Genomic DNA, 25,556 nt, shown 5'->3' on the forward strand with positions numbered 1-25,556 from the left:
GAAAAATGTTGAACTTGTTATAACAAATGTCTATCTTCCTCCTGGAAGCAACACTGCAGACTTATACAATAAATGGGGAATTTGGGAGGAACATCTTACTCTTTGTCTCTCCAAATATCCCAATATACCCAATGTTATAGCAGGGGACTTTAATGCTCGCATTGCAACAAACTGGGAGTCTTTAATCAAAGCCAAATGGTGGATAACCCCAGAATTCATTAATGACCTCGCCCTCCATACTCAAAGACTTTCCAAAGACAAAAGGGTAAATGAAGCAGGAACCCTTCTTTACCAATTGGTACTACGTCTAAACTTAGTGATTCTAAACGGGAACTGCCCGCCAGACGTACCGGGTGATTTCACACACATAAGCTCCTCTGCAAACAGTGTCCTGGATTATATGTTAGTATCTCATGACATATTCCCCAAATTCTCCCATTTTAAAGTTGAAAATATTCAACTGAGCGACCACCTACCTATGATTGGTCGCCACAATGACCATAGACTGGACCCCAGATGGAGACAGGCACCCAACACATCTGATTACGAACTCAGTATTGCAAATCAAAAGTGTTAAATGGTCCGAATTACAGGCCCAAAAATACTCAGCATATTTTCAACAAGAGCTAAAACAAGCATATTCAGGCTTAATCGAGGATTATTGCGATTATGACCAAACTCTAAGACTATTCTCGAATCTGTCAGAAGATCTATCGTCCTTTTTCTCTGTTCCGACGCATAAAATAAATCGAACACAAAGGAAGATAGGTGCATTGTGGTTCAATAGTGCTTGTAAACAGGCTAGACAACTTCTTGGTAACATCTACAAAGAGTATAAAGCCTCCGGGGCAACGGTCCTGCCAAAAGAATATTTCCAAGCAAAATCGGCCTACAAGCAAATTCAAAAGGGAGCTAGACAGGAATGGCAAGTGAATCAATGGCGGGCAATCATAGAAGCCTCATCATTACGGAACTCCAGACAATTTTGGCTCCTGGTAAATAAAAGAACTAAAAGATACCCTTTAACTATTATTCCTGCCCCGGTTTGGGAATCTTACTTAAAAAATTATTTTGCCACAACTGACTGTACTGCTAACACAAGAGATGAATTTCAAGAACAGCTTCCCCTCTGGCCCCCCACTGATCCGGAGGACATCCATGATTTGATCGTTAAACTCAAAACAGGGAAAGCGCCTGGGCCAGACCTGATCCCGGCAGAAGCTATAAAATACCATGCGGACTGGTGGTCTAAAGTCCTGGCGACCATTTTCGATGCCGTTAACAACTCTGGAATGATCCCGGAAGTATGGAAGGACGCTATTATCGTTCCAATCCACAAAAAGGGCTCACCAGATGACCCAGGAAATTATAGAAATATCAGTCTGCTCTCAATAGTGGGGAAACTGTATGCCCGCTTCCTGTTGAACAGACTTATCCAATGGGCCGAAGAGAAAAAATTAATTTGACCCGAACAAGCTGGATTTCGCCCAAAACAGTCAACAATTAATCATATTCTAATTTTACAGCATCTTGCCTGGAAATATTCCACCCCAAAGGGTGGCCAACTATGTGTGGCATTCATTGACCTAAAGGCAGCATTCGATAGTATCCCCAGGAACATCCTCTGGGAAAAACTCACCCGCTGGGGCATCGACAGAAGGCTTCTCTGGCTAATAATCAAACTCCATGAGAACTCAGTGGCCAGAGTGAGACTCACCCCGGAGGGCGATCTCACCAATTCAATTCCCATTAACAGAGGCGTCCGACAGGGCTGTATATTGGCTCCATTCCTGTTCAATTTGTTCATAAGCGACATGAGGACTCCCCTAATAGAGGCTCAAGAAAGGATTCATGCACCCCGCCTAGCACTTTATCGTTGCCCTCTGTTACTATATGCGGATGACGCAGTCATCCTTTCCTTTTCTAGAGTAGGTCTCAGGAGGGCCTTAAAATTTTTTGGATCATATTGTAACACAAATTCCCTTACAATTAATTATGGAAAATCTAAGATCCTAGTTTTCTCAAAGAGCCAGAAACTCCACAATTGGAGAATTGATGGGAGAGTCATCGATCAAGTTTATAGATTCCAATACTTGGGAGTTTGGTTACAACGTAACCTTAGATGGAAGGCCCATGTAGCTTATGTTACAAACAGAGCCAAAGCTATCTCCTTGGCGATCTTGCGGTTCTTCTTCACCGATGGAGCCCTCCACATCCCATCGGCGTTGAAAGTGTTCAAGGCCAAGGTGATCCCGACAATTGCTTATGCCATCTCAACCTGGGGGACTTTTGTCAACCTATCTCACCTAGAGGTTATTCAAAATCAGTTTTTAAGAGGGATATTGAAACTGCCCAACTGTGTAAGTAATACAGCGTTACGCATGGAACTTAATATTGTATCCCTGGAAAACGCCCTGTGGAAGCACATACTCTGTCACTGGTTATCCCTATGGCATAATCTCCCAAACTTGTATTTGATACAATGTATGTGGAGAGATGATTTCCAGAGCCCATGGGTAAAAAATTTACAACTGAAAATTACGGCAATGGGAATCTCCCCATCTAAATTACTAGAGCAGGACATAGTTCCAGCTAAAAGAACAGTAACCTGTAAACTAGAGGAGATGGACTTGCAGCAGAAAATGGTGTTGGGCAATGGTACCTGCTCACCTCAAAACCTTGGTTTATTACCCCTCTTAAGGCTCCCAAACTATTTGAATTCCTTAACTTCTTCGGCTCATAGATATGCCTTTATAAAGGCAAGATTCAACGCCTTCCCATCGAACATGCTGAGAAATAGATTTTCCAATGGACAGATATCGCTCTTATGTGATTGTAATTGTGGGGCACCGGAATCGTTGCATCTCATAATCTTTGATTGTGCTTCTCACTCATTGGCCAGGAGCAAGTTTCTTGATCCATATCTAAAGGGAATCGCCGATGATTCGAATGAAGCCAAACTGAGATATCTACTAAATGATGAAGACCCCCTAAGATCACTCACGGTTGCCAGATTCTTGATCAGCGTCCTATCCCTAAAGAAGAAAAACGGACTCCTGTGCGGCTCGGATAACCCTTTTAAACCATGATATATGTTTTAGGATGTAACTAGGTGATATCACCACTGATGTCTTTTATTAATTTATGAGCAGAGGGCGATGTTTATGTTGCAAATTTATTGTAATGTATGTTGTTGGTCTTTTGCTTAATTTGCTTTGGTTCTTGTCTGTTTTCTGTAAGTTTTTGGCTGTTTTAAATTTGGAGGTTTAAGTATATATATGTTGGTGGGAAACTGTCGTGTAACGGGCCAATGGCCGTAATAAATATCAATCAAATCAATCAATCCAGAAAAACAGGTTTGGGTGCTGGCAGAAACAGGTTTCCAATGTTGTTGCTCCCGCAACCTGGGACTGGGCTGACTGGCCTTTATCTCCTCTGAGGCCAAGGGCAGTCCCGGCCCACAGGTGACCCACCTCTCCTGGCCTTAAGGTGAGCACTCCTCCTGGGAGAAACCAGTTCCCTCCGCCTCTCTGCCCTGAGCCTCTGCAGCTCAGGAGAGGCTGGAGGGTTACTGGACCCAGGGACAGCTTCACCTTCCCCTGACAGGGCTGGGAGAGGCGCACCTGCAGGCAATGGGTCCTCAATCACCTCCGGAGCCAGAGTGGATACATCTGGTGTCTGCACCTGAGGATCCGGCACAGGTGAGGACCCTTCAGATTCAAGGCCCAGCCCTGGCTCAGCCGGCCCTGGAGGCGGGGACTCCTGTGCAGGCTGGGACTCCTCAGGTTCAGCTTCTGAATCAGATTCCCAGGCCATTACGTTGATAAAGGTCAAACTTGTTGGGACTTTACCTAAAGCACAAGCAGTACAACAAATGAGGAATTCATTTCTCAAGTGGCTGAAGTTTGCCCACCCCAGTGATGAGCCACTCGGTGGAAAAAGCTTTCTGCAAAACATTCCCTCCAGATGTTTGGGACTAAAGCTCCCATTATATCTCTGACCATGGTCTATCCTGGCTGGGGCTTTCTGGGAGTTGCAGTCCAGAGCTTCCACCAGGTTAGGCAAGGCTGCTGTAAACTATAAAAAAAACTAGCACTGAAGTAACAAAGGTCCTTCTCTGTCCATCTGGTGCTAGTTTTCCACTTACAGGGAATAGTCTAGGTATTCAAAAATTCCCCCATCAGAAACTTTGTCAACCATTTCGACATTTGCTTGGTTTGTACAATCAACTGAGGTGTAAATGTTCTGACATAGATAAAATAAGTAGAAATAAATTAGTGGAGTACACTGTACCACAGCAAGATTGTACCATTTAATTCTGCTATAGATGTAGAACATTATACATAATGGATACTCCCATGATCCTGGTGGCACTTACAGAATAGTTATAACTGCCAAATGCCGTCAAAATCTCTGGGCTTTTTCTAAACTCTGAAAATACGTATCTTGTTGGGTTTGTAATGGTCACCTTAATATGATATAATCATTATGAGCCAAAAGTGCTTTGTCTTAGATAAAAATCTGAGCTAGAACAGAATATAAGCCCTTCCTTGTCTCTGAGGCCCCTCCTCACCCCCAACACCATTTTTGGCTGTCCTGGCAGTAGTAGAAAGAGGACTTGCTCCCACATCCCATCTGTGATGTCTGGCACACTTCTATAGCACTGGGAAAATCCCAGAGCTCCCTGTGCCTGGCATTCTGATGTAACAGAGTGCCAGACATCACAGATGGAAGAGAGAGAGGCCTGCTTCCAGTCTCCTGTTGCTGCTACCATGACATCAAGGAGGAAGTGGGATGGGCAGGTTGCAAGGAGGCTTACAAATAGGGCATGGTTTTAGAAGCTCACCAGAAGTCGCTAAGAGCTATTAAGCTTTTGAAGCCTTCTAATTTGAGAATATCATCCTGCTAGAAGTCTTTAAACATCCAACAATATTTCCCTCCAATTATCCTACATGGTGGGTGTGCTTACCTTGGGTTATAACAGATTCATAATCCTGAATATTGAAGTGAATGAACGAAGTAACAGTTTTGCCTGCCTCCCTTCAGGTCAATTACTTAAGAGATCTTACAAAGCTTGTTTGAAATATACTCAGTCGAGAGTGGATTTCATGCTCTTTATTCAGCTCATAGTGGTGAGGAGGAATGAAAGTCCCCTCAAAGTATCTGCTTTATATACATTATTTACACAATGGGCTGCACGTGATTGGCTAATTCTGGGATTCTCCTGTAGGCCAATCAGGTTGTGGATTCACTTCCACCTGGAGCTGGATTGGGTGGCTCCTGCAGACCAATCATACTGCTGCATTGTTCTAGGACCAATCAGACTGCTGCATTCTGAATCCTATTGTTCTAGGACCAATTAGACTGCTGCATTTTGGATCCTATTCAACTCAGTACATAACATTGTTAATCTGCAGCTGTTTTCTCAGGAGACTCTTTACCTGCAGGACACAAATATATTTAGAAATCAAAAAACTGAAGAGGAGGAACCCATGTCAAAAAAGACCACATGCAGCCACCAGGTGGCAAAAAAGAGTTTCCAAGATCTAAGCATTAGAGTCTTTTCGGTAAGAAACTATTTTTAGTTATGTTCTCCTAAAGAATATGTCTTGTGCTGGATTTATCCATCTGGAGCTCATTTGTTGTTCGCCCCACATCAACAAGCAACATGAATAATACAACTGCAGTGCTAGGTCTTCCGACCCTTGGGAAAGAATAAGGATGATGACAAGAATCTGATTTGTAAAGAGCCCTTTTCTTTAAAAAATAATCATATGACACACAGGATGACGAACACTGAAGAATAACACATCTGAACTAGCATTGCCACATCACTGAAATCATTACTGAAGGAAAACACGAAATATACCATATTTTTCCATGTATAAGACAATGTTTTTTTCTAAGTTTTTCAGTCAAAAATTTGGGGTCATCTTATACATAGGTTTTTTTAAAAAATCATTTAGCTGTGCAGCGACATGGGGGCTCCAGGGTGAAATTTAAAAAAAAAAAGCTGAACAACTTTGGGCTATCTTCTTCCCACGACTGCCATGAAGAAGCTGCCAGAACCACCATTCACCACTTGCGTTGTGAGGGTAGAATTTTGGCATTATTACAGTACACTGCAAAAAAATATGTTGAGTGCTAGCTCATAAAAATGGCAGAATAAAAAACGATTATCATATTCTGCAAAATTCAAGTTAAAAGTCATCAATTATGCAAAACAACATTCAAATCTTCAGAGAGGCAGTATGGATCTCTTTCCAATGAGCGTATGGTCAGACAGTGGAGAAAACCGGAAGAACAGCTACCCAAGGTGTCAAAAAAGAAGAGGGCTTTAAGAGGAAAACCAGCAAAATGGCAAAACTTGGAGCAGAGGCTTAAGACATGGATTATGGATGAACGTCAGGATAGGGTAATTACGTCTACCAAGTTTATTCAATATGAAGCAAAAAGGTTTGCAAAGGAAATAAACATTGCTGATGTGATGGCCTGGGACTCAGGCTCGGACCCAGAGGAGTCTTAGTCTGCACCAGATCCTTTGCCTCAGGCATCACCTGAACCAAGACTGGGGCTTGATCCTGAAAAGTCCCAGTCTGCCCAGTCTGTTCCCCTGCAACAAACACCAGCTGGGCCAAGTCAGGGGCCTGATCCTGCCCTGGCTCCAGATGCGGGGATTACCTTGTTGCCTTCAGCTGGGCCATCACTTACAGCTGTTCCACTACCGGTTGGGTCAGGGGAGGCTGAGATGGTCCCTGGGTCTAGTAACCCACCGACTTCTCCCGAGCTGCAGAGACCAAGGTCTGAGAGAAGGAGAGACCTGAGTACTCACAGGAGGAGTGCTCGTCTTCAGGCAAGACAGGGGGTGAGTCACTGGGGGATTAAGACCAGCCGTTACCCTGACAAAGATAAAGGGCTGGCGGACCCCACCCCAGGTTGCGGGAGCAACATTGCTGTATGCCAGAACGGGCCTGTACCTGCCCATGCCTGGTTTCCTGCCTCGTATCCTGCCTTGACCCTGTCGGACTGATTCCTAGTGGAACCTCCAGCTTCTGGACTGGTCCTGGACCGCGTTTCAGGGGTTACCCCCCCCCCAGGCCCAGCACAGCTGAATTCACAGGAAAAGCAAAATGTTGCTTCAACTTCATGAGGAAAGGATTGGCCATGAGAACATGAAGCAAGTTAGCACAGAAAATGCCATCAGCTTAAGAGTACAAAATCCAAGGGTTTTATTTCCTATGTCATAAAACTCCGGGAAAAAATATGCTTTTGAACCAAGTCAGATTGCAAACATGGGTGAGGTGCTTCTCAATTTTGATGTGCCTTCCAACAAAACTGTTGATATGAAAGGGGTCAAAACAGACGCAATCAAAACAAGTGGCCACACTACTGTCCTTTCATGCTGTGCAGACGGTACCCAACTGTCTCCTATGCTCATTTTTAAGAGGAAAATACCACCTAAAGAGGCCATACCACCTGGCATTCTTGTCCAAGCTCATGAGGAGGGCTGAAGGAATGAAGAGATTATGGGTATATCGTTTGCAAAGAAGACCTAGAGCAGTGTTTCCCAGTGTGCCGCGAGACGTTGCCTGGTGTGCCGTGGGAGGGAGGCGGGCGAGTCGGGCGGCGAGAGGCGGGCGAGTCGGGCGGCGAGAGGCGGGGCGGCGGCGGCGAGGAGAGGCCGCCCAGCGCGGGGCTCTCGCCGTCTGCCTGCCTGGCTGCCTGCGTGGCGCTGACGTCACGGGGCTGTAACGTGCCCCACATAGGCACACGCGGGGCGGCGAGCGAGCTCCCTCCCACATCCCATCGCCGCTCGCTTCGGCCGGCCTACTGGGCTGTCACAGGCGGAAGGCCTGTGCATGCGCAAGGTTTTCGCGCCTTCGGGATTCCCTTCACGCCTTCCTCCTCCCGGGTCCTTGAGAGCGCGGGAAGCGGCAGCGCGAGACCGGCGTTGAGCCTGGTAGGTATTGCGCTTGCCAAGGCAGTCATTTGGGAAATGAAAACTTGCAAAGCAAGCAACCAGTTCAATCTGAAGTACGTGTATGCTTAATATCCTGTATCTGAAACCTGTTCTGCCCCCTCCCCCACACTTGGTGCCATTTTCATCTACACATGCAGCAGAGTAAGTTGACCCAGAATAGTACCAATTCAGATGGCAGATGGGAGAATGACAGTGCTGAATGCTTTCCCATGTAGAACAGTCCCTGTTCTACCTAGCATATTTGGAAGAGGGATGCTAGCCTAACCATTACCTTCTGTGCTGTTACTATTTTTTTAATTTTTTTTTACATAAGTAAAAAGTGACCTTTCCCCATCTGGCATGGTGGTGTGCCTCGAGATTTTTTTCATGAAACAAGTGTGCCTTTGCCCAAAAAAGGTTGGGAAACACTGACCTAGAGGGCACTTGAAGAAGCCGGTTCTGCTGGTGTTTGATCAGTTCTGAGAACATTTAACAGAAGATTTGCAAACACAGCTAGCAGTTACTCCTGGTGGACTTACAGCTCAGCTACAGCCACTAGATGTTTCAATCAACTATAAATCACTGATGAAAGAAGGATGGAAGAAATGGGTGCAAAAGGCAGGTACTCCTTCAGATATTTGCCTTTTTTGGAACCCACTTATAATTAACATACACATTTCTTTATGCAATTCTTTCCTTTGGAGAACTGCGGCACACCATGCAGAGAGGAGAGAATTTCAAAGGATAGCTGCATTTTGGTAGTGCCTTGGCTCAGAGTGTGAATTAGGTTTGTCGGTCAATTTCTTCCCTACACTGCACCCCACCGATTTCACTAAAAAGTGGGTTTTAGATCTGGGTGAGGGACAGCAAGCATATAACATGTTTGCAGAAGAGAAGTGACCCAAATTGAGAGAAGTCCCCCACCAAACGAAAGATTGATTAGTTAGATGTCGGCTCATAAAATTGAGAGCAATCAATAAGAGTTTCACAGAAAGCAAGAGGTTGAATTCTTTCAAATGAATGATAAAACAGCTGGATGGCTTTGTAGCTCATGTAGTTTCAAAGGTAGAATTTGACAGCAGAGGTGTAGTAGGACAGACGGACCCTGACACCAGCACCTTAGGGCCACCCAATCAGCATGGAAGGAGGCGAGTCAGCCACCATGGGCAAAGTCTCCTTCCATTTCCATCGTTTTTCAAAATCTTTAGCTGGTATCTAGGTACGGTAAAGAGGCAACCCAGCTCAGAAAAGGCACAAGTCTGCATAGCAAAGGACAACTTCAATCAGAATTCAAAGACACCCAGCAGGATAACAAAAAAGGGGGGGGGAGGGAGGAAAACATGTAACTTACTTTGCTTGATACCCGGAGTGGAGCTAGCTCTCTGGATTGGAGGAATGGGGTTTATAGAGGGCAGTGGTGTAGCACGCATTGCCAGGGCCTGGGGCCACATGGAGGGAAACAGATGAAGTACGCATGCGCATTCAGCTGCCTAGCAGCGTCCACGAGACCCAGGAGATTGCAGCCACAGAGATAAGGAAAAAAGAGTTGTTCCATTGTCTGGAGAGGTCACTTCTTGGTTTCCATGGAGAAGCCATTTTCAGTGGAGTGTAGCAACAGAAGTGTGTAGCTGCACTGAGGCACCACAAGGTGCTGAAATTTTGCACCCAAACAATTTAGCACCTGGGGCAACTGCCCCAGTCCCCCACTATACCACTGGCAGAGGGTGCAGGGATACAAACTAGGGGCATTTAGATGAGTTGTATAAGTGTGCAAACAAACACTGTGATTAGAGGAGTTCTGAACGTCCTAGTGCAAGAGTAAGGGAGTAACTCCCTCAGTTAATGCCAGAGGGTCTTGGGGCTTTAAGAATCTTCTGAGTGAAGAGAAGAATGTGAAGAAAGACAAATTAGGTTGGAACTTTAAATCATATTGGGGGGGGACCCTAATGAGGGAAGTGATCAGGCAATATTATGCGTCTGTAATGTTTTCAAATGGCACAGTTAAGCCTATGCTTAGCTCTCTTCCATTGGACTTCAAAATACACTAATGCTAGCTGAATCATGTCCAAGATAATTAGAGTTTAAAAAGAAGGTGTGCAAATAAAATCAGAGTATAATTGCTTGCTGACAAATAGATTTTAATTTTCTAACACGTGGGGAAAGTGTGTTCATATCCAAGTCCATTCAAATTAGGGAGTAAACAGGCACAATTTAATATGGAGCCAGGCATGTCAAATGTACTTTCAACTAATCTAAACTCTTGTGCTAAAAATACAATTGTTCTAAGCAATCATAAATTTAGTATTCAGCTCCATAATTTTAGTGCCTGTGTAGGTTTACTACCCGTTTGTTATTCAAAATAGCTTCTGTGTGAGGTTTGAATCAAGCTGCCTGCCATTCTTGTCCCTGAGGTAAGTGTATTGTTTGATCTTCTAAGAAAACCCTGCATTTTAAATGCTGCTCAAGGCATTGTGTGCTTGGCCAAGAAAATGTTATTTTTTATGTCTTGAAACACTCTCATACATACATTCACATGAATAGAGAGGAAACAAAGTCAGGAGGAAAAGAAACAGAACTCGGGCCAAGTGTTCACCATTGACCTCTTTTAGGCTCCAGCCTAGATTCACTTTGCTGCTTTGACCCAGAGGGCAACACTACCAGAGCAGAATGGACAGAAAATATGTAATGAAATGAGTCTAAACCAAGCAAGTGCAGCATGCTTATAGTTTTGCTCAATTTTTAAAGACCTGTGGTGGTGCTGGTGTTTTTTAAAATTAAAAAGATGATTTTTAAAAAGTAAAACTTCATTTCAAAGGGTTAAAACTCATTAAGCCTTTGGAATGTATAATAAATTGTAATTACTAGGCCCTGCATGCTGCATGTTTGCTGACCATGCCATTACCCTCATATCTACGTGTGGCGCTTAGTAAGTGAATTTCTTTCTTGCAAGCTTCACTCCCATACATTATGTCCCCTAGAGATGCAATGTTCCAAAAAAAGAAAAAGGAAAGAGGAACATTCATTTAGAAATGCTGTTTCAAATAAAGGAACATCTGGCAACCCTTATATAAACTAAGCATGAATAAATGTAATTCTGAAAATCAAGATGGGGGGCTGGAGTTTCTGAACATCATAGAAATAAAGTGACGGACTATTCTTTCTCAGGTCAAGAAACAGGCTAACTTTAAAGTGGGGCTCATTCATGCTATTATTTTGATATGCCATAGATATCGGAGAGGCAGAATGTCGAAGGTATTTCAGGGAAGCAAAAAGAGTTTTGATAAGACCAGCATTTTCTTTTTTTAAGGAGTATTAAATTCCTTGCTTGGGAACCACTGGAAATATTTCATGCTGTTTCTTAGTCAAGCTGTTCTCCATTTGACTCTCATGTTTCCTTTTCAAGACCCCAGAACTGTCCAGCGGAACAATGGAAGAGGAGGACAAGGCCTGGGACAACTGCTACTGAATTTCTCTTAATGTTGATCTTTGAGGAGAAACATTCAGGAACTTGGGAAGAATCAATGTGTTTTGATAAAACTCAAGAAGCTTTTCAGGAAAAAGTTCTGAATCTCTCGTTTTCTGGAATGTCTGAGGGAAGAACTTGGTAGCAAGAGCTTCTCTCCCTTCCTGGCCTGAATTCATTGCCACCGATTCTGCTCCTGGATCTCATCTCAGGGCAGGAGAGCACTTCAGGGAAGGGAGAGCTCTTTATCAAGGGCAAAATGGCCAGAACCTCCACTGACACCAACTGTAGCTTTAAGAGCTTGTGGGTGAGTTTGCTTCCCCCATCCTCTTTCCTCACAAGTCCTGTCTTTTTAGATCCATACCCTGAGTCCAGAGACCGTCTTAGAAATGACTGTTGCTGGCTACTCTAGGGCTCTTTGTGGCTAAGCAGTAGGGTATCAATTCTGCTAATGAATGAATGAATGTTAGCATGTCCTGGTGCTGCTGGATTCTAAAGTGACTATCAGAGGGATAATGCGAAGGCTGCAGTCACCTCCCAATATAAAGTGGAAAAACATATGTAGAGCATGCATGCAGAGGGTATGTGACAGAGAGCGTGTGAGAAAGGTGGCAGGAGTTAGAAAGGATAACGCTTGGGATCCTTTCTAGGCATGTAATTCTGTGATGCTGAAACATCTAACAAAGAGGCTGGTTCATGATGAATTATATTGAAGAGTTGTTTACATTACGCAAAAGCAAGAGTCTGAGTTTGTAAGTAAGAAATGGCTGCCAGTTATGGAAGAAGAGGTAGAACAATAAATTTTAACTGTGGACGATAAGTCCTACATTGCATTAGCAAATTGACAGAAACCTCTTCATAAGAGCAAGCCTATTTATTAATCCCCACCCACACACTTTTACTTGCACTAAAAATACATTTTTAAAATGGCATTTTAAAAAGAACAACCCTTGATGGTGCCGCTATTGCTGTAACTTAAAAATCATATTGGCAAGAATGTCACCTTCACCAATGCCATTTCTGTTTGGCGACACGTCCATGAAATTCAGGATTTGAGAGTGCATTCCCTTTCTTTCCCAGATGACAGAAGCCAGGCTCATGTTTATTAAGCAGAATTTATGTGAATATGTGCAAAATGAGATGTTTTCCCTGCCAAATATTTCCAGTCCCTACTGCCACTGATTCTGTTTTATTTACCAAGGCAGATGGCGAAATTATGTGTTAACAGAGTGCTATGAATCTGTTCAGAGGAGGTCTCAAGAAGATGTTAAGAGTAAAAAATATTAAATATTTCCGGGACCTTATCAATAATCATTCTACTCTTAAATGGCTAATCCGGGAACATGAAGCATTAGCAGAAACTGAGAGAACCAAAGGCCAAATCATTAAAGTAGGGTGAGCTTCCCATATCTCATCTGGAATTAGCTTCAAAATAATCTGTGATATTCAGGAGCCCTCAGGAAAACAACATCTCCCACAGTCCCCTGTGTTCTGTCATGCTGTTAACCAGCACTGGATGCTAATGGAGAGGAGGGATGGGCAAAATATGTCCATCAACTCTTCTTCTGCTTCTCTACTGCTGCTTTCACTGCTGACCAGCTTCAAGGCAAGGGGAAAAGAAGTGCATAGCCCCCCATCAGCTGGGTCTACAAGACATGATTAACAACTAAAGCAGACAACAATCTGGATTAAAAATGGCCACAACTTTATTGGTTACAGTTTTGGCTCAGGCATTGGGTGTATATCCATTCCCGCCTCCTGCCAGAGGGATGGAACTGCTACAGGGTCGTGTCAGGGTTATGGCCTCCCCACTGAATACAAGGTGGTTCCCTAAGACACCTCACTGTGAAACCACCTACAGCTGCAAGCATTCGGAGATACCCTGAAACATATCAGCTAACCAGCACTCATTCCCTGAGAGAGATAGGTGAACGCCGTCAGGTCTGCAAAAGTCAAACTTATCTAAATTGATATCAAAATGAGAAATGGCTTGCCCTCCACAATGCTCGGTCAGACGCCGCAATGCCTTGTTGATTTCCTGAAGAGAATAATTTCTATGTGCAGACTCATTTGCTCCCCACCACTCTCGCAAATGAGCTGAAGGAACTCTGACCACAGAACTCATGGAGACCCAAATCATTTTCGCCCAGCTGGTGGTCCAGGAGATGTGGCGGGCTGTGAATGGCAATTTCACAATTTAGTTTTGGAAGGGCACCCCACCGCTAGCCATGGTGTCCCATCCATGTAAACTTTGCAGTGGGCTGAAAGCCAAGGCGCACGCCCCAGGATAACGCTTCAGCATGCTGTTGCGCCCAATAGTCATTACTGTGGCCCAAACATCCTTGCCTGGGTTACCAGAAAGAGAAATTATTGAAAGGATGCATTAAGAGAGGGGATGTATGGATGCATATAGATCTTATATGCTCTAGACCTCCAGGGTTGAAATGTTTTTATGTGCTCTGCCCCTAGGCCCCATTTGTATGCTGTGGTAGCGGCACCAATGCAGAAGAAGTGACTCACATGATCTTTGGGGTTCCGTCCACACAACCTTAGCTTTTTGAAGTACTGGAGCAAAATGGCTGTACTACATGGCTGTACTCTACTACATAGAGCTGTACTGGTTTTTTGCGCCCAAAGGGGGCCATCGCATGAAGGTCTTAACTGCAAGAACATCCTGGTGTCCTTCACGGGGCAAGGGCCATTGAGAGAAGAAGTGGCATCCGTGCACTCGACGACATGAAGGGCACAAAATAATGTATTTTTATTACTATGGAATCTTATTAATGGAGGCCACGATTAATTCCATCATTTAAGAAGAAAACTTCCAACACCACATTTTGGCTGCTTAACCAAGGATAAATGGGGTGTAACATAAAATCACATTAGAGCTTCCTCTTCATTTTGCAAGGGTGACCCCCCATGAGGCAAGGTGTGCTGGTCCCGGGGGGAGGTTACCACAAGGCGTGGTCAGAGTCCGGTTCTGGGTCGAGGGTCTGGAGACTGTCCACCAAGGGCGAAGTGGGGTCCAAAGCGAGGAGCCGGGCAAGGTCGGGAACTCCAGAAAAACAGGTCTGGGTGCTGGCAGAAACAGGTCACCATCGTCGTTGCTCCCGCAACCTGGGACTGGGCTGACTGGCCTTTATCTCCTCTGAGGCCAGGGGCTGTCCCGGCCCACAGGTGACCTGCCTCTCCTGGCCTTAAGGTGAGCACTCCTCCTGGGAGAAACCAGTTCCCTCTGCCTCTCTTTTTTTTAAAAAAAAAATTTTTATTGGTTTTACAAATTTTTTAAAGACAAACAAACACCTAAAAAGACACACAAACACGTATAATTTCATAACATTTTTTCATAAACCTCTTTTCCGGGACTCCCCCATACCCCCCCCTTTCTGCATCCCAATGTCCATAGTTTTTTAGCAACTTCTAAATATTCCTTTCCAACCTCTGTCATCTTAATCTTTTCTATAATCTGGTCTTATATCTCTGTATCCCTTTTTTTTTCTAAAAACCTCAACATTCTAGCATTCATCAAGTTTATAATAGTCCTTAAGATAGCTTTTAAATTTTCTCCATTCTTCTTCCGCCGTCTCTTTCCCCTGATCACGGATTCTGCCAGTCATTTCAGCCAATGTCATGTAGTCCATCACCTTCATCTGCCATTCTTCCAGAGTGGGTAGATCTTGTGTCTTCCAATACTTTGCGATAAGTATTCTTGCTGCTGTTGTAGCATACATAAAGAAAGTTCTATCCCTCTTTGACACCAGTTGGCCGACAATGCCCAAGAGAAAGGCCTCTGGTTTTTAGGGAAAGTACATTTAAGTACTTTTTTCATTTCATTATAAATCATTTCCCAGAAGGCCTTAATCTTCGGGCATGTCCACCAAAGGTGATAGAAGGTACCTTCAGTCTCTTTACATTTCCAACACTTATTATCAGGCAAATGATAAATTTTTGCCAGCTTGACTGGGGTCATGTACCACCTGTAGACCATTTTCATAATGTTTTCCTTTAAGGCATTACATGCCGTGAATTTAATACCGGTGTTCCATAACCATTCCCAGTCAGCAGACATAATGTTATGACCAATGTCCTGTGCCCACTTAATCATAGCCGATTTAACTGTTTCATCCTGTGTATTCCATTTCAGCAGCAAGTTATACATTCTTGATAAATTCTTAGTATTGGGTTCTAACAATTACCAGTTCCCTCTGCCTCTCTGCCCTGAGCCTCTACAGCTCAGGAGAGGCTGGAGGGTTACTGGACCCAGGGACAGCTTCACCTTCCCCTGACAGGGCTGGGAGAGGCGCACCTGCAGGCAATGGGTCCTCGATCACCTCTGGAGCCAGAGTGCATACATCTGGTGTCTGCTCCTGAGGATCCGGCTTCAGATTCAAGGCCCTGCCCCGGCTCAGACGGCCCTGGAGGCGGGGAATCCTGTGCAGGCTGGGACTCCTCAGGTTCAGCCTCTGAATCAGACTCCCAGGCCATCACACAAGGTGAGTCAACCGCATCAGTCGGCAGGATGTACATGGCAAGGAATGAATTGCCCACTGCTGCTGTTGCTCTGGTGGCAGCGAAAGCTGCGGGACACTCTGAGGAGGTAAAATCAGTTATGATTGACTGGGCCAAAGATATAGGGCATAATATACAAATGGAGGATTGAAAGAAGGTTTAAGATTCACTGCATGTACAGTTATAAAAGAAAATGTTATGAAAATGATGTCCCGATGGTATGTAACACCTGTGAAGTTAGCAAAAATGTATAAGATAAGTAACAAATGTTGGAAATGTAAAGAAAAAGAAGGTACCTTTTTTCATATGTGGTGGGAATGTAAGAAGGTAAAATGCTTTTGGGAAATGATTTATAATTGAAGAAAATGTTGAAATATACATTTGTTAAAAAACCAGAAGCGTTTTTACTAGGCATTACAGGTAATGAGATAAATAAGAAAGAAAAGAAGTTATTTTTATATGCAGTGACAACAGCAAGAATATTGATGGCCCAGAAATGGAAACAGGAGGAATTACCTACGATAGACGAATGGAGAACTAAAATGATGGACTATGCCTTCATTAGAGCTAGGTTCAATGTTTTTCCAACAAATGTCCCGAGACATAGAGTCACTAAGGGCCAAGTCCCTTCAAAGTGTGCTTGTGATATGAAAACATCTGAATTTCCTACAATGACATCAGATATTGATTTTAGCATAGTGCCTAAATCTTAATCTTAATTTTTTCTTTTGAATTGCTAATATCTGTCCTTGTGAGCTGTGAATTGTGTTATATTACTGGTGGCTTGTTCGAGTCCACTGTTTTATCTGTTTTATTTGTTTTGTTTTGTTGTGTTGTGCTTTATGATGGGTGTAAAGCCGAATAAACATTTTCGATTCGATGGACTATGCAGAACTGGATAGAATGACAGGAAGGACCTGGAATCAACGAGATCAAAGATTTACAGAAGATTGGGAAAAGTTTATCCAATATATGCAAAAACTGAGTGATAATCAAATTACGTTTGTAAGTTTTAAGGAAGCTCTGTGAGGGGAAATGGTTAAAAGGGCAGAAATGTGTAAAAGGTAACAAAGGGAAGGAATGGCAGACAAATTGAGGGACGTCAAAAAGAGAAGTAAGATGTAATTAAGATGTATGGAATGTATTTTTTTTTTTGTATTTGAAAACCAATAAAAATATAATATATATATAAAAAAAGAAAGCTGCGGGACACTCCTTGGAGGTCAGATCTGCCTCCTCCTCAGCAGCCAACCCCTCCCCTGTCTGCTAAGCCACTGCTAATCTTCATTTACCCCTTCTTCCCTGGCCAGGCAGGGGACCTTTTGTGGTTCACCTCAGGTGCCCAAATGTATTGGGCTGGCTCCAGCAGGTATAACACAGTCATTGTGTTAAGAGCACAGAGAGAACAGAGGACTACTAAATAGGAAGAAATTGGTATTTCAGTTTATTGCAGATATGGGAGAGAATGATCCCATTTCGGTTAGAGACAGAACAGGCAACGAAGTTTGACCTATGACTGTTTATTCAAAATCTCTCACCCCGTTGCTCAGGATAAATATTTGGTTAGTAGATGACAAAGTGTGAGTTCTCACTTTATTATAAAGCTGCTCTGGTTTTCCATTTTATATATTAAAAAACACAGTCAAGCTACTGAGAGCCAACTTGTGTTTTCTTCCCAGAGACTGTTTTGTTGCATTCAGTGAAAGTTAATAGTTAAAAAAAAGAGACAGCTCTGTTTCAATTTGGATGAGAGGTAATTTGTTACCCATCTCTGTGCCACAAGCGAAGTCACTGGAAAAGTCAGGAGCAGAATCCAGATGTTCTGCTGTCTGGTTTTATGCTTTGAACATTGAACTATGGTTTTCAGCAATCAAGACAGACTACATTTTGCAAGTAACATTGTTTTCTGCAACTTGGTACATTATTTATTTGTTCCATGTATTGCTTTTTCTCATAAAAAGGGACTTAAAAGCATAGAAACCAAACGTTTAAAAAGGGTTAAAAAAAGCTATCTAAAACGCTCACCAATAGCATGTATGCAACGGCAGATCCAACTAAAACCCACCTTCAGATACCTCTCACTGACCCACCCCATAATCAAGGCTGTACACACTTCACACTTCTATAGGATAAAGGTGGGCAGACTTCAGTCTTTGGGGAGTGAAGGCCACTTCTTCTTTATTAGACCCAGGAAGTTCATCAGCCAGAGCAAGATACAAAATGGTGGCTCAGGAGCAGAGGTGCTACAACTGTGCCCTGGCAGGTGATCTTCTGGACATTTTGGCTTTTTCAAAACCATCCACTACATCTACTGGCTCTGGTTCAATGCAGATATTGAATGCTATTTCATGGCCTGTCATACCTCGTATCAAACTAAAGACCTGGCAAACTTGCCCATTTACCATTTCTACTACAGACCGCTTTGGCACCTTATAAAGGATTCCACAAACGCAGTAATTGTCCCTCATTTGCATGCAAACGTGCACCCAATTTTAGTGGACTTATTAGTACATTCAAGACTGAAGGCATCACAGGGGTCTAACAGAACATTAGATAACTGGATTGTTGTTGAACATTTTCCCTGTGGTAATTGCAGCGTCTGTTCAGATTGTAGTAATAAAGTATGCAAATTGACTTTGTTTACACAGGTTTCATTTTCCTTGGTACAGAATTCAGATGAATTTTGTGTAGCATTTTAAAAAAAAATTTAAATGGTAGAGTACACACAACTATATAGCTATGGATTATGGATATACAATTTACTGTAATCTTCTGCTGAAATAGCTCCTAAAAATCAAGTCCTTGTCCTCAGGCTTACACAATCTAAAATACATGAATATTGTTGGCATCCATTGGTCTCAAGAGACAATGGACTGTGCCTCTGGGGGGTGAAGTCAAAATGCTCCATTAACAGTACCAAAGTGACCTCCCTGGAGTGCAAGCCTGGGCAGTGAGTATGAAGGTCCTGGACTGCCCAGACAGCAAGATCCCCTTCTTTGCCTTTGTGGTGTTTGCCCGTTCTTTTTTAAAATGTCTGTACGGGGGAGAGAAAGAGTCAATAGGTAGACCAATAGAAAAGCCAGAGGCGGAGCCCCCCTGTTTATAAAAGGGCTTAGCCCGAGGTTTGGATTGGTTGATTGGGAAAGCAGTTGGCAGGCAGTTGGAAATAGACAGTTAATGCAGTTGGTTCTTGTGTGAGGGGAGGGAGAAGAGTTAGAGACAGGATAAAAATAAGACTAAGAAGGTAAAGAGTAACAACGTTTTGAATGCGGTTAAAGTTTATTTGTGTAATAAACTACACTCTCCTTTGTTAACTTAAGAACCTGACTGAAGCTAAGTGATATACCGGGGAAGTCCTGGTTGGTGGCGGCGGATTAGTGGTGTACGGGTCAATAGTCTGTGAGGCAACCGGGGGTTCTGTACGAACGCCACAGCCTTGTTGATGTGGTCCAAAGAAAGAGCAATGTTTGGCACCAGCTTCACTGCAGGAGTTGCCAGAAATAGTAGTACAAGGTGCCATCCAGCCATCTTAGGGACTCCATTCCAGATTTGTGTTGGGTTTACTCCTTAGCCCTGTCTTCTTCTGAAGATATTCTGCAATGCAGTGGAGGTTTAAAATCAGTTTTCTTTCTCCTAGATGGGCCACCTTCCCAGGTTGACGAGCCCCATCTGCCCCTCACTTCCTTCTACTGCATGTGCAGAAACGACCTTCTTGACCGCTGGACCCACTATTGGTCCTGTCCACTCAATCAACTTCGCATGCAGGAGAAGTCCCTAATTCACTAAGACTGAACGGCTGCCCTCACCTGGTTTAGGTAACTGGTTGAAGCTGTTTCACAGGGTGTGCTCACTGTTGATTGCTAACAGTTTCTAGGAGACACAAGTGAGAGCTAAGTGCAGAGTGGGGACTAAAAGTGGACAAACTACCCCAGGAGCATGATGTGCATCCCACCAGAGTTATTATTCCTCCCCTAACACCCACACCCCAAAAGGCATGGAGGCCACACCCCTCCTAACTCTCTTCCCTTCCAAGCCGTGGAAGGCCACTCAACACCAAAAAGCTGTTGGATCAATAGGAAGATACATGACTTTAGAGATGAACTGGCTATATGAAATGCCCCCAATACTTAGGATTCATTATTGATTTATCTTACTGTTGCCTGAGCACACATATATAAATGTATTACTAGTCAAAGTTTTAGGAAAAGCATATGTCACAGTCATGCTGTGAATACTTTGCATTAATTCTGTGGGACTCAGACCAGGATTAACAATTTAACAGGTTTCATCCATGAGAGACACTAGAAAATGAATATAAACATCAAGCTAATTTTCTTGGAGACAAAAGTGCTACTCTTTTTGTTACACAGGCGGCATCAAGCCCTAGAGAAAGGGGGGGGTGTAAGTCTGTGCCCCAAGGGCTGCATTTTGCCCTTGGCCTAATTCCATGTAGGTGACAAGGAGGGGCAAACAGGAGGAAGGGGGCTGGCAGAGACAGCATGCCCTGGCCACATTTGACTTCAGCAGACCCATTTGGGGTCTCAGTCCTGCATGTGCACCACCCTTAAGGGAATGTGGTTCTCAACAGAGTAAAGGGTTCCTCAGAAAATCAGCTACAATTTCTCTTACAACTATGTATCTCATCAGCAACTATGTTATCCTTAAAGGTGCAGGTTCACAGTTTGTGGGGGTTTCTGTGTCCAAATCTATCACTGGAGGCCCAGATAGCCTCCGTGCTTTTTACCAGCTGCACCTGGTTCAACAACCACGGCCATTCCAAGACCAGCCAAGCCCTGCCACAGCAGTTAAAGTGTTGGGTGCTTCAAGTCTGGATTGTTGCAGTGCACTCTACGTGGGGCTTCCCTTGAGCTTGATCTGAAGCTGCAGTTAGTTTAGAATGCTGACGCTCCACAGGGCTGGCAAGGAAGCAGGCAGTTTGCCAACTGAGTAGCAGCCGCTGCCCTTTCAGCCTGCCTTTCTCTCCTCCAGGCAGAGACCGCTTGTCAGGAGCCCTCCGGCGCTTGACATCCTCCCACCTGGCCCTCTCTGCTGCTCTCAACCCTTGCTGGGCTCTGGCTCAACTTTGCACACTGCAAACCCAAAGATCCACCGCCTTTGTGGGCCGTGGAGCCAATGGCTTCTCACCCACCTTGCCTTACCCCGCCGCATGCTGCCTGCCTGAGCCAGCCACACGTTACAAAAACAGACACCTATTATCAAGGATGCTACTCATTTCATACAAACTGAATCAGACATTTTGGTCACCATGTATGTACACTCCTTGTATACGTCCATTCTCTTAGATGTGGCCAGGATCTGTCAGGGACTGGTCTGAGGAGGAATGGCGGGGACCACTGCCCCCCACACTTCCCAGAGAAGAGGGAGACAGTATAGATTTACAACAGTGGTTTGCAGAAGGTCATAGTTCAGAGGCTGCAGAGGAGAGAAGCTGGGAAATATTGGGAAATGAGCAGGAGGAAGGATAACAACCAGGGGAGAAACAGCTGACAGACTCCATGTCTTTAGAAAGCCTTCCAGATCCCCCCTCTCCCAGGACTCGGCAGGCACTGAGAGTAGAACAGAAAGCTCAGAGGCAGAAAGCCCAGATCAGCTGACGCAGGGATGATGTATAATAGGAGAGACAGAGGGGGTGGGACTTTACTCAGAGCAACCACCATTATCCGAGAGATTGCATCCTAAGTCTCTCTGTGAATGTTGAATAAAATAGTTTGGGAAGAGCTTCTTGTTTGTTCCATTATGGCAGCCTGCCATGAGGGAGGTAGATCAGATTCCCTGAAGCCTGACAGGATCGTTCTGATAGATACTCTTGACCCCTTACTTTCTTTCTAATGAAAATTAGGGACCTAATTTTTGAAAATAATTATTTCAGATTTGAACATGATTTTTATTATCAAATTAGAGGTGTCTCAGTGGGCTCTCCATTCACCCCTAGCATGGTTAATCTATTCATGTATCAATTCAAAAAGCAATGGATCTTGGATCCTAATACCAACCATATCACCATGACATCAAGTTGTAGAAACGATATATATATTTGGCAAAATGATTGCCAAACATGGAGATTGCGCCACAAGACACTGCAGAATAACTGCAAAACATTGGCACCAGAATTGCAATGGTGAAAACCAGATATATTTTTTTTTGCTTTTGTTTTACAAATCTCAATAAAAAGTACTTTAAAGACACAACTCCATATTTGAAACAATTGACTTGAAATTAAAAGATATGTCTTGACATGTTACAATGAAACCCTGTGCTTGAGTATTCAAAAGGCAATCCTCGTGGGCTCTTGGGGGCATCTTGTAAATATGTGTGCTTTAAATGTGTAAAGTTACCATACAATAAAAAATGGAGGGCACAGGGTAATACCAAGAATGTGAACTTACAAGATCACAAATTAGTGGGATACTCAGATGAATGTCTGGGTACAGAACAGATTGTAAGTCCACCAAATGGTTTGTGTTTTTATATGGGAATGGAGCTGTAAGTTGGGCTAGTCATAAACAAAATTCAGTAGCTCACTCTTCAGGAGAAGCAGAGTATGTTTTTGTTGCAGAAACATGCAAAGCACCACAAAGACTTGACAAGATTTTGGAGGATCTGGGAATACCAGATTCTAAGCCCATAAAGCTTATGGAAGAAAATCATTGTCTTAAATCGGTGCAAACAGAGAAGACAAATACACATACACATACAGTAGCCATAAAATGCCATGTGGTAAGAGATTTGAGCCGGCAGGGGTTTATTGAAATACAGCACAGTGGTACCTCAGGTTACATACGCTTCAGGTTACAGACTCCGCTAACCCAGAAATAATGCTTCAAGTTAAGAACTCTGCTTCAGGGTGAGAACAGAAATTGTGCTCCGGCGGTGCAGCGGAAGCAGGAGGCCCCTTTAAGCTAAAGTGGTGCTTCAGGTTAAGAAGAGTTTCAGGTTAAGAACGGACCTCCGGAACAAATTAAGTACTTAACCTGAGGTACCACTGTACTGTCCAACAACAAAAATGATATTTTAACAAAGCCTTTGTTGAAAGAAAGTTTTGAGAGTTTATGTGCTAAATTAGATGTGATGAATTCAAATTAGGTACAGTGAAAAGCCCTGGAGCCTAATATGATTAATAGACGACTTGGCCTCTAGTGAGCAGAGCTTTATGCTCTACTCCAGAATCGGCCCCTCCCTTCAGGTTGCCAGTTGGAAAAGGCTGTTCCTCGCCTCAGGATGTTTCATTTCAGTTAGTATGTTTCAGTTTTCTACTATTAAAGCTTTGTTTCACATATATATATATACATGAGCTGTTTATTTCACTGGATGAAAAGACAAACCCTGCTAAAGAAGGAGAAGGTGTACTATCTTTGACTGGGTGAGTGAGAAGATATTTCCCTGACAGGAGGACCGATTTTTAGCCACCTTCTCCACAACAGCACATGCCTCAGCAGCAATCTTGGTGATGGCCAGAGTTTCCATATTATGAATAGAGCAAATTCATAATATGAACAAATACAGTGGTACCTCAGGTTACATGCGCTTCAGGTTAAAGACGCTTCAGGTTACAGACTCCGCTAATCCAGAAATAGTGCTTCAGGTTAATTGCTTCAGGATGAGAACAGAAATCGCGCGGCAGCGGCAGCAGGAGGCCCCATTAGCTAAAGTGGTGCTTCAGGTTAAAAACAGACCTCCAGAACGAATTAGGTTCTTAACCCAAGGTACCACTGTATACTCCTTCCTTTCTTTGGAATGTCTGCTGCCATAATGCCTAAGAGGAAGGCTTCCTTTTTTTAGTAAAAATTAATCTAAACCTTTTATAAAGTTCATTATATATAATTTCCCAAAAGCTTTTGATCTTTTTACAATTCCACCACATATGATATATTGTTCAGCTTCTTGGAAACTCGTGGGCATAGCCAGGGGAGAACAGCTGTCCCAAATCAAGTAAATAAATAAAAATATTTAACTAAAAGTAGAAATTATATAAAGATTTTGACAGATTCTTCTAAGCATTTGGGGTCAAATGAAAGTAATTTAAAACTGTTGTTGAGACATTTCATTCCAAATCTGCTAGACAGAGGATTATGACCCCCCCCCAAATCCTGGCTACATCCATGTATATATGTATATTTAGTGTATTAATAATTTTACTTCACACACACACACATTCACATTGACAAATGCACTGTTATCAAATCTGTTTAAGAATGAAATCTGAGCAAACAAAATCCTGGACAGCTGCTGTAGACAGACACCAGTCCTGGTGTCTGCAAACAATTCTGCTAATAAGATTTAATGGTTCCCGTGAATTGTTCTCAGCTACCTCCATTCTGCCACAAGCTGTGTTTATAACAATGCCTGATAAAAAAAAAATTCAACAGAATCTGTGAATATTTTATTCTTTCTTTGAATACACTCTGATGAGCATGTTTTTCACCTCAAAAACAAACGTATTTATTTTATGCTGGGTATTATAGCCTGAATGTCGTTCATGAACAGGTTACTGCAAACAGGGCTATGTACAGTGGATAGACTTTAGGTCTCTACAGAAGCAGCACATGGGGACATGGGGAACCTATTTCTTTCTCCTCAGATTCTAGTTGTACAAGATTGGGGAAAATATATTGAAGCGGTACAATGGACTCAAATTTAGTGACATCTACCAGAATATCCCAATCACAATAGCTTCCTTGCTAATAATCTCGAATCATTAGTGAATCAATATTATACAATGATCACTGAGTGATTAGTTTCTTGTTTATCTACAATGGCAGCTTAATGCAAATTCTACATTAACATAGCAACAGAAAGAGCACACTGAGTCATGCAATGGCTTATTCATACTTTGCTGTGTGGAGGGAAGAATCAGAATGTATTACATCCTTTTCCCTGGCTTCATTAGCAATAACTAGAAATAAATCATGAAACCATGATTTGACCCTTGTTCCAAAACAATGATTAATAGATTAATAATTAATAGATTAGCTCAATTAATTGGTGACTTCTGAATGGTATCTATAGTCTGATGTAGATGTATATAAAGGACTCCAGTTCACATCACATGTGAGCACAGAATTCTGACACTTATAAAATCCATATGCAGAGACCCAGTGTCTTTTTAGAAAATCCTTGTGCTCAGAAAAAGTTGATGGGAAAGTACTTAAAAATAATGCTCAGTACTCACACGAGCCCAAACAGACAGGAACACCAGCATCAGGAGGAAATGTACGGTACATTATTCCACCCTGTTCATGTCAATGCAAAGGAAACACAATGTGGACAACACTGAGGTCAATGGACCATTGCTATTCCTAGGGTGCAGCTTTTTAACAGGAGAGATGAGCTCTTTGATCTGTTTTATATTCTTTTGTGGTTCCCTTTTGTAAGCTATATTGAAAATCTAAATACACATTTTCAAACAAACAGTCATTTCTTTCTCATCCCGGTATTTTTAAACAATATATATTTTATAAAATTTTCCAAAATTTCACATAAAATCCCAATACGTAATAAATCCCCCCCCCCCATCAGGGTCGCATAGTTGCTCTCTTCACACACAAACAGTAGCAGCAAGGTCTGTCGTTTTAATAGCTTTTATTTCTTGCTATTTCCACAACT

The 25,556-nt window shown here is 43.1% G+C and overlaps 1 protein-coding gene across 1 annotated transcript in view; it reads right to left on the reverse strand.

Moving 5' to 3' along the window:
* Window positions 1-25,556, reverse strand: part of LOC308595986 (guanine nucleotide-binding protein G(t) subunit alpha-3) — a 267,616-nt gene that overhangs the window by 98,115 nt on the left and 143,945 nt on the right. The gene's annotated exons all lie outside the window — the stretch shown is intronic.

The sequence above is a fragment of the Podarcis bocagei genome, assembly GCF_964188305.1.
Source record: "Podarcis bocagei genome assembly, chromosome: 10".
Classification (NCBI taxonomy): Eukaryota; Metazoa; Chordata; class Lepidosauria; order Squamata; family Lacertidae; genus Podarcis; species Podarcis bocagei.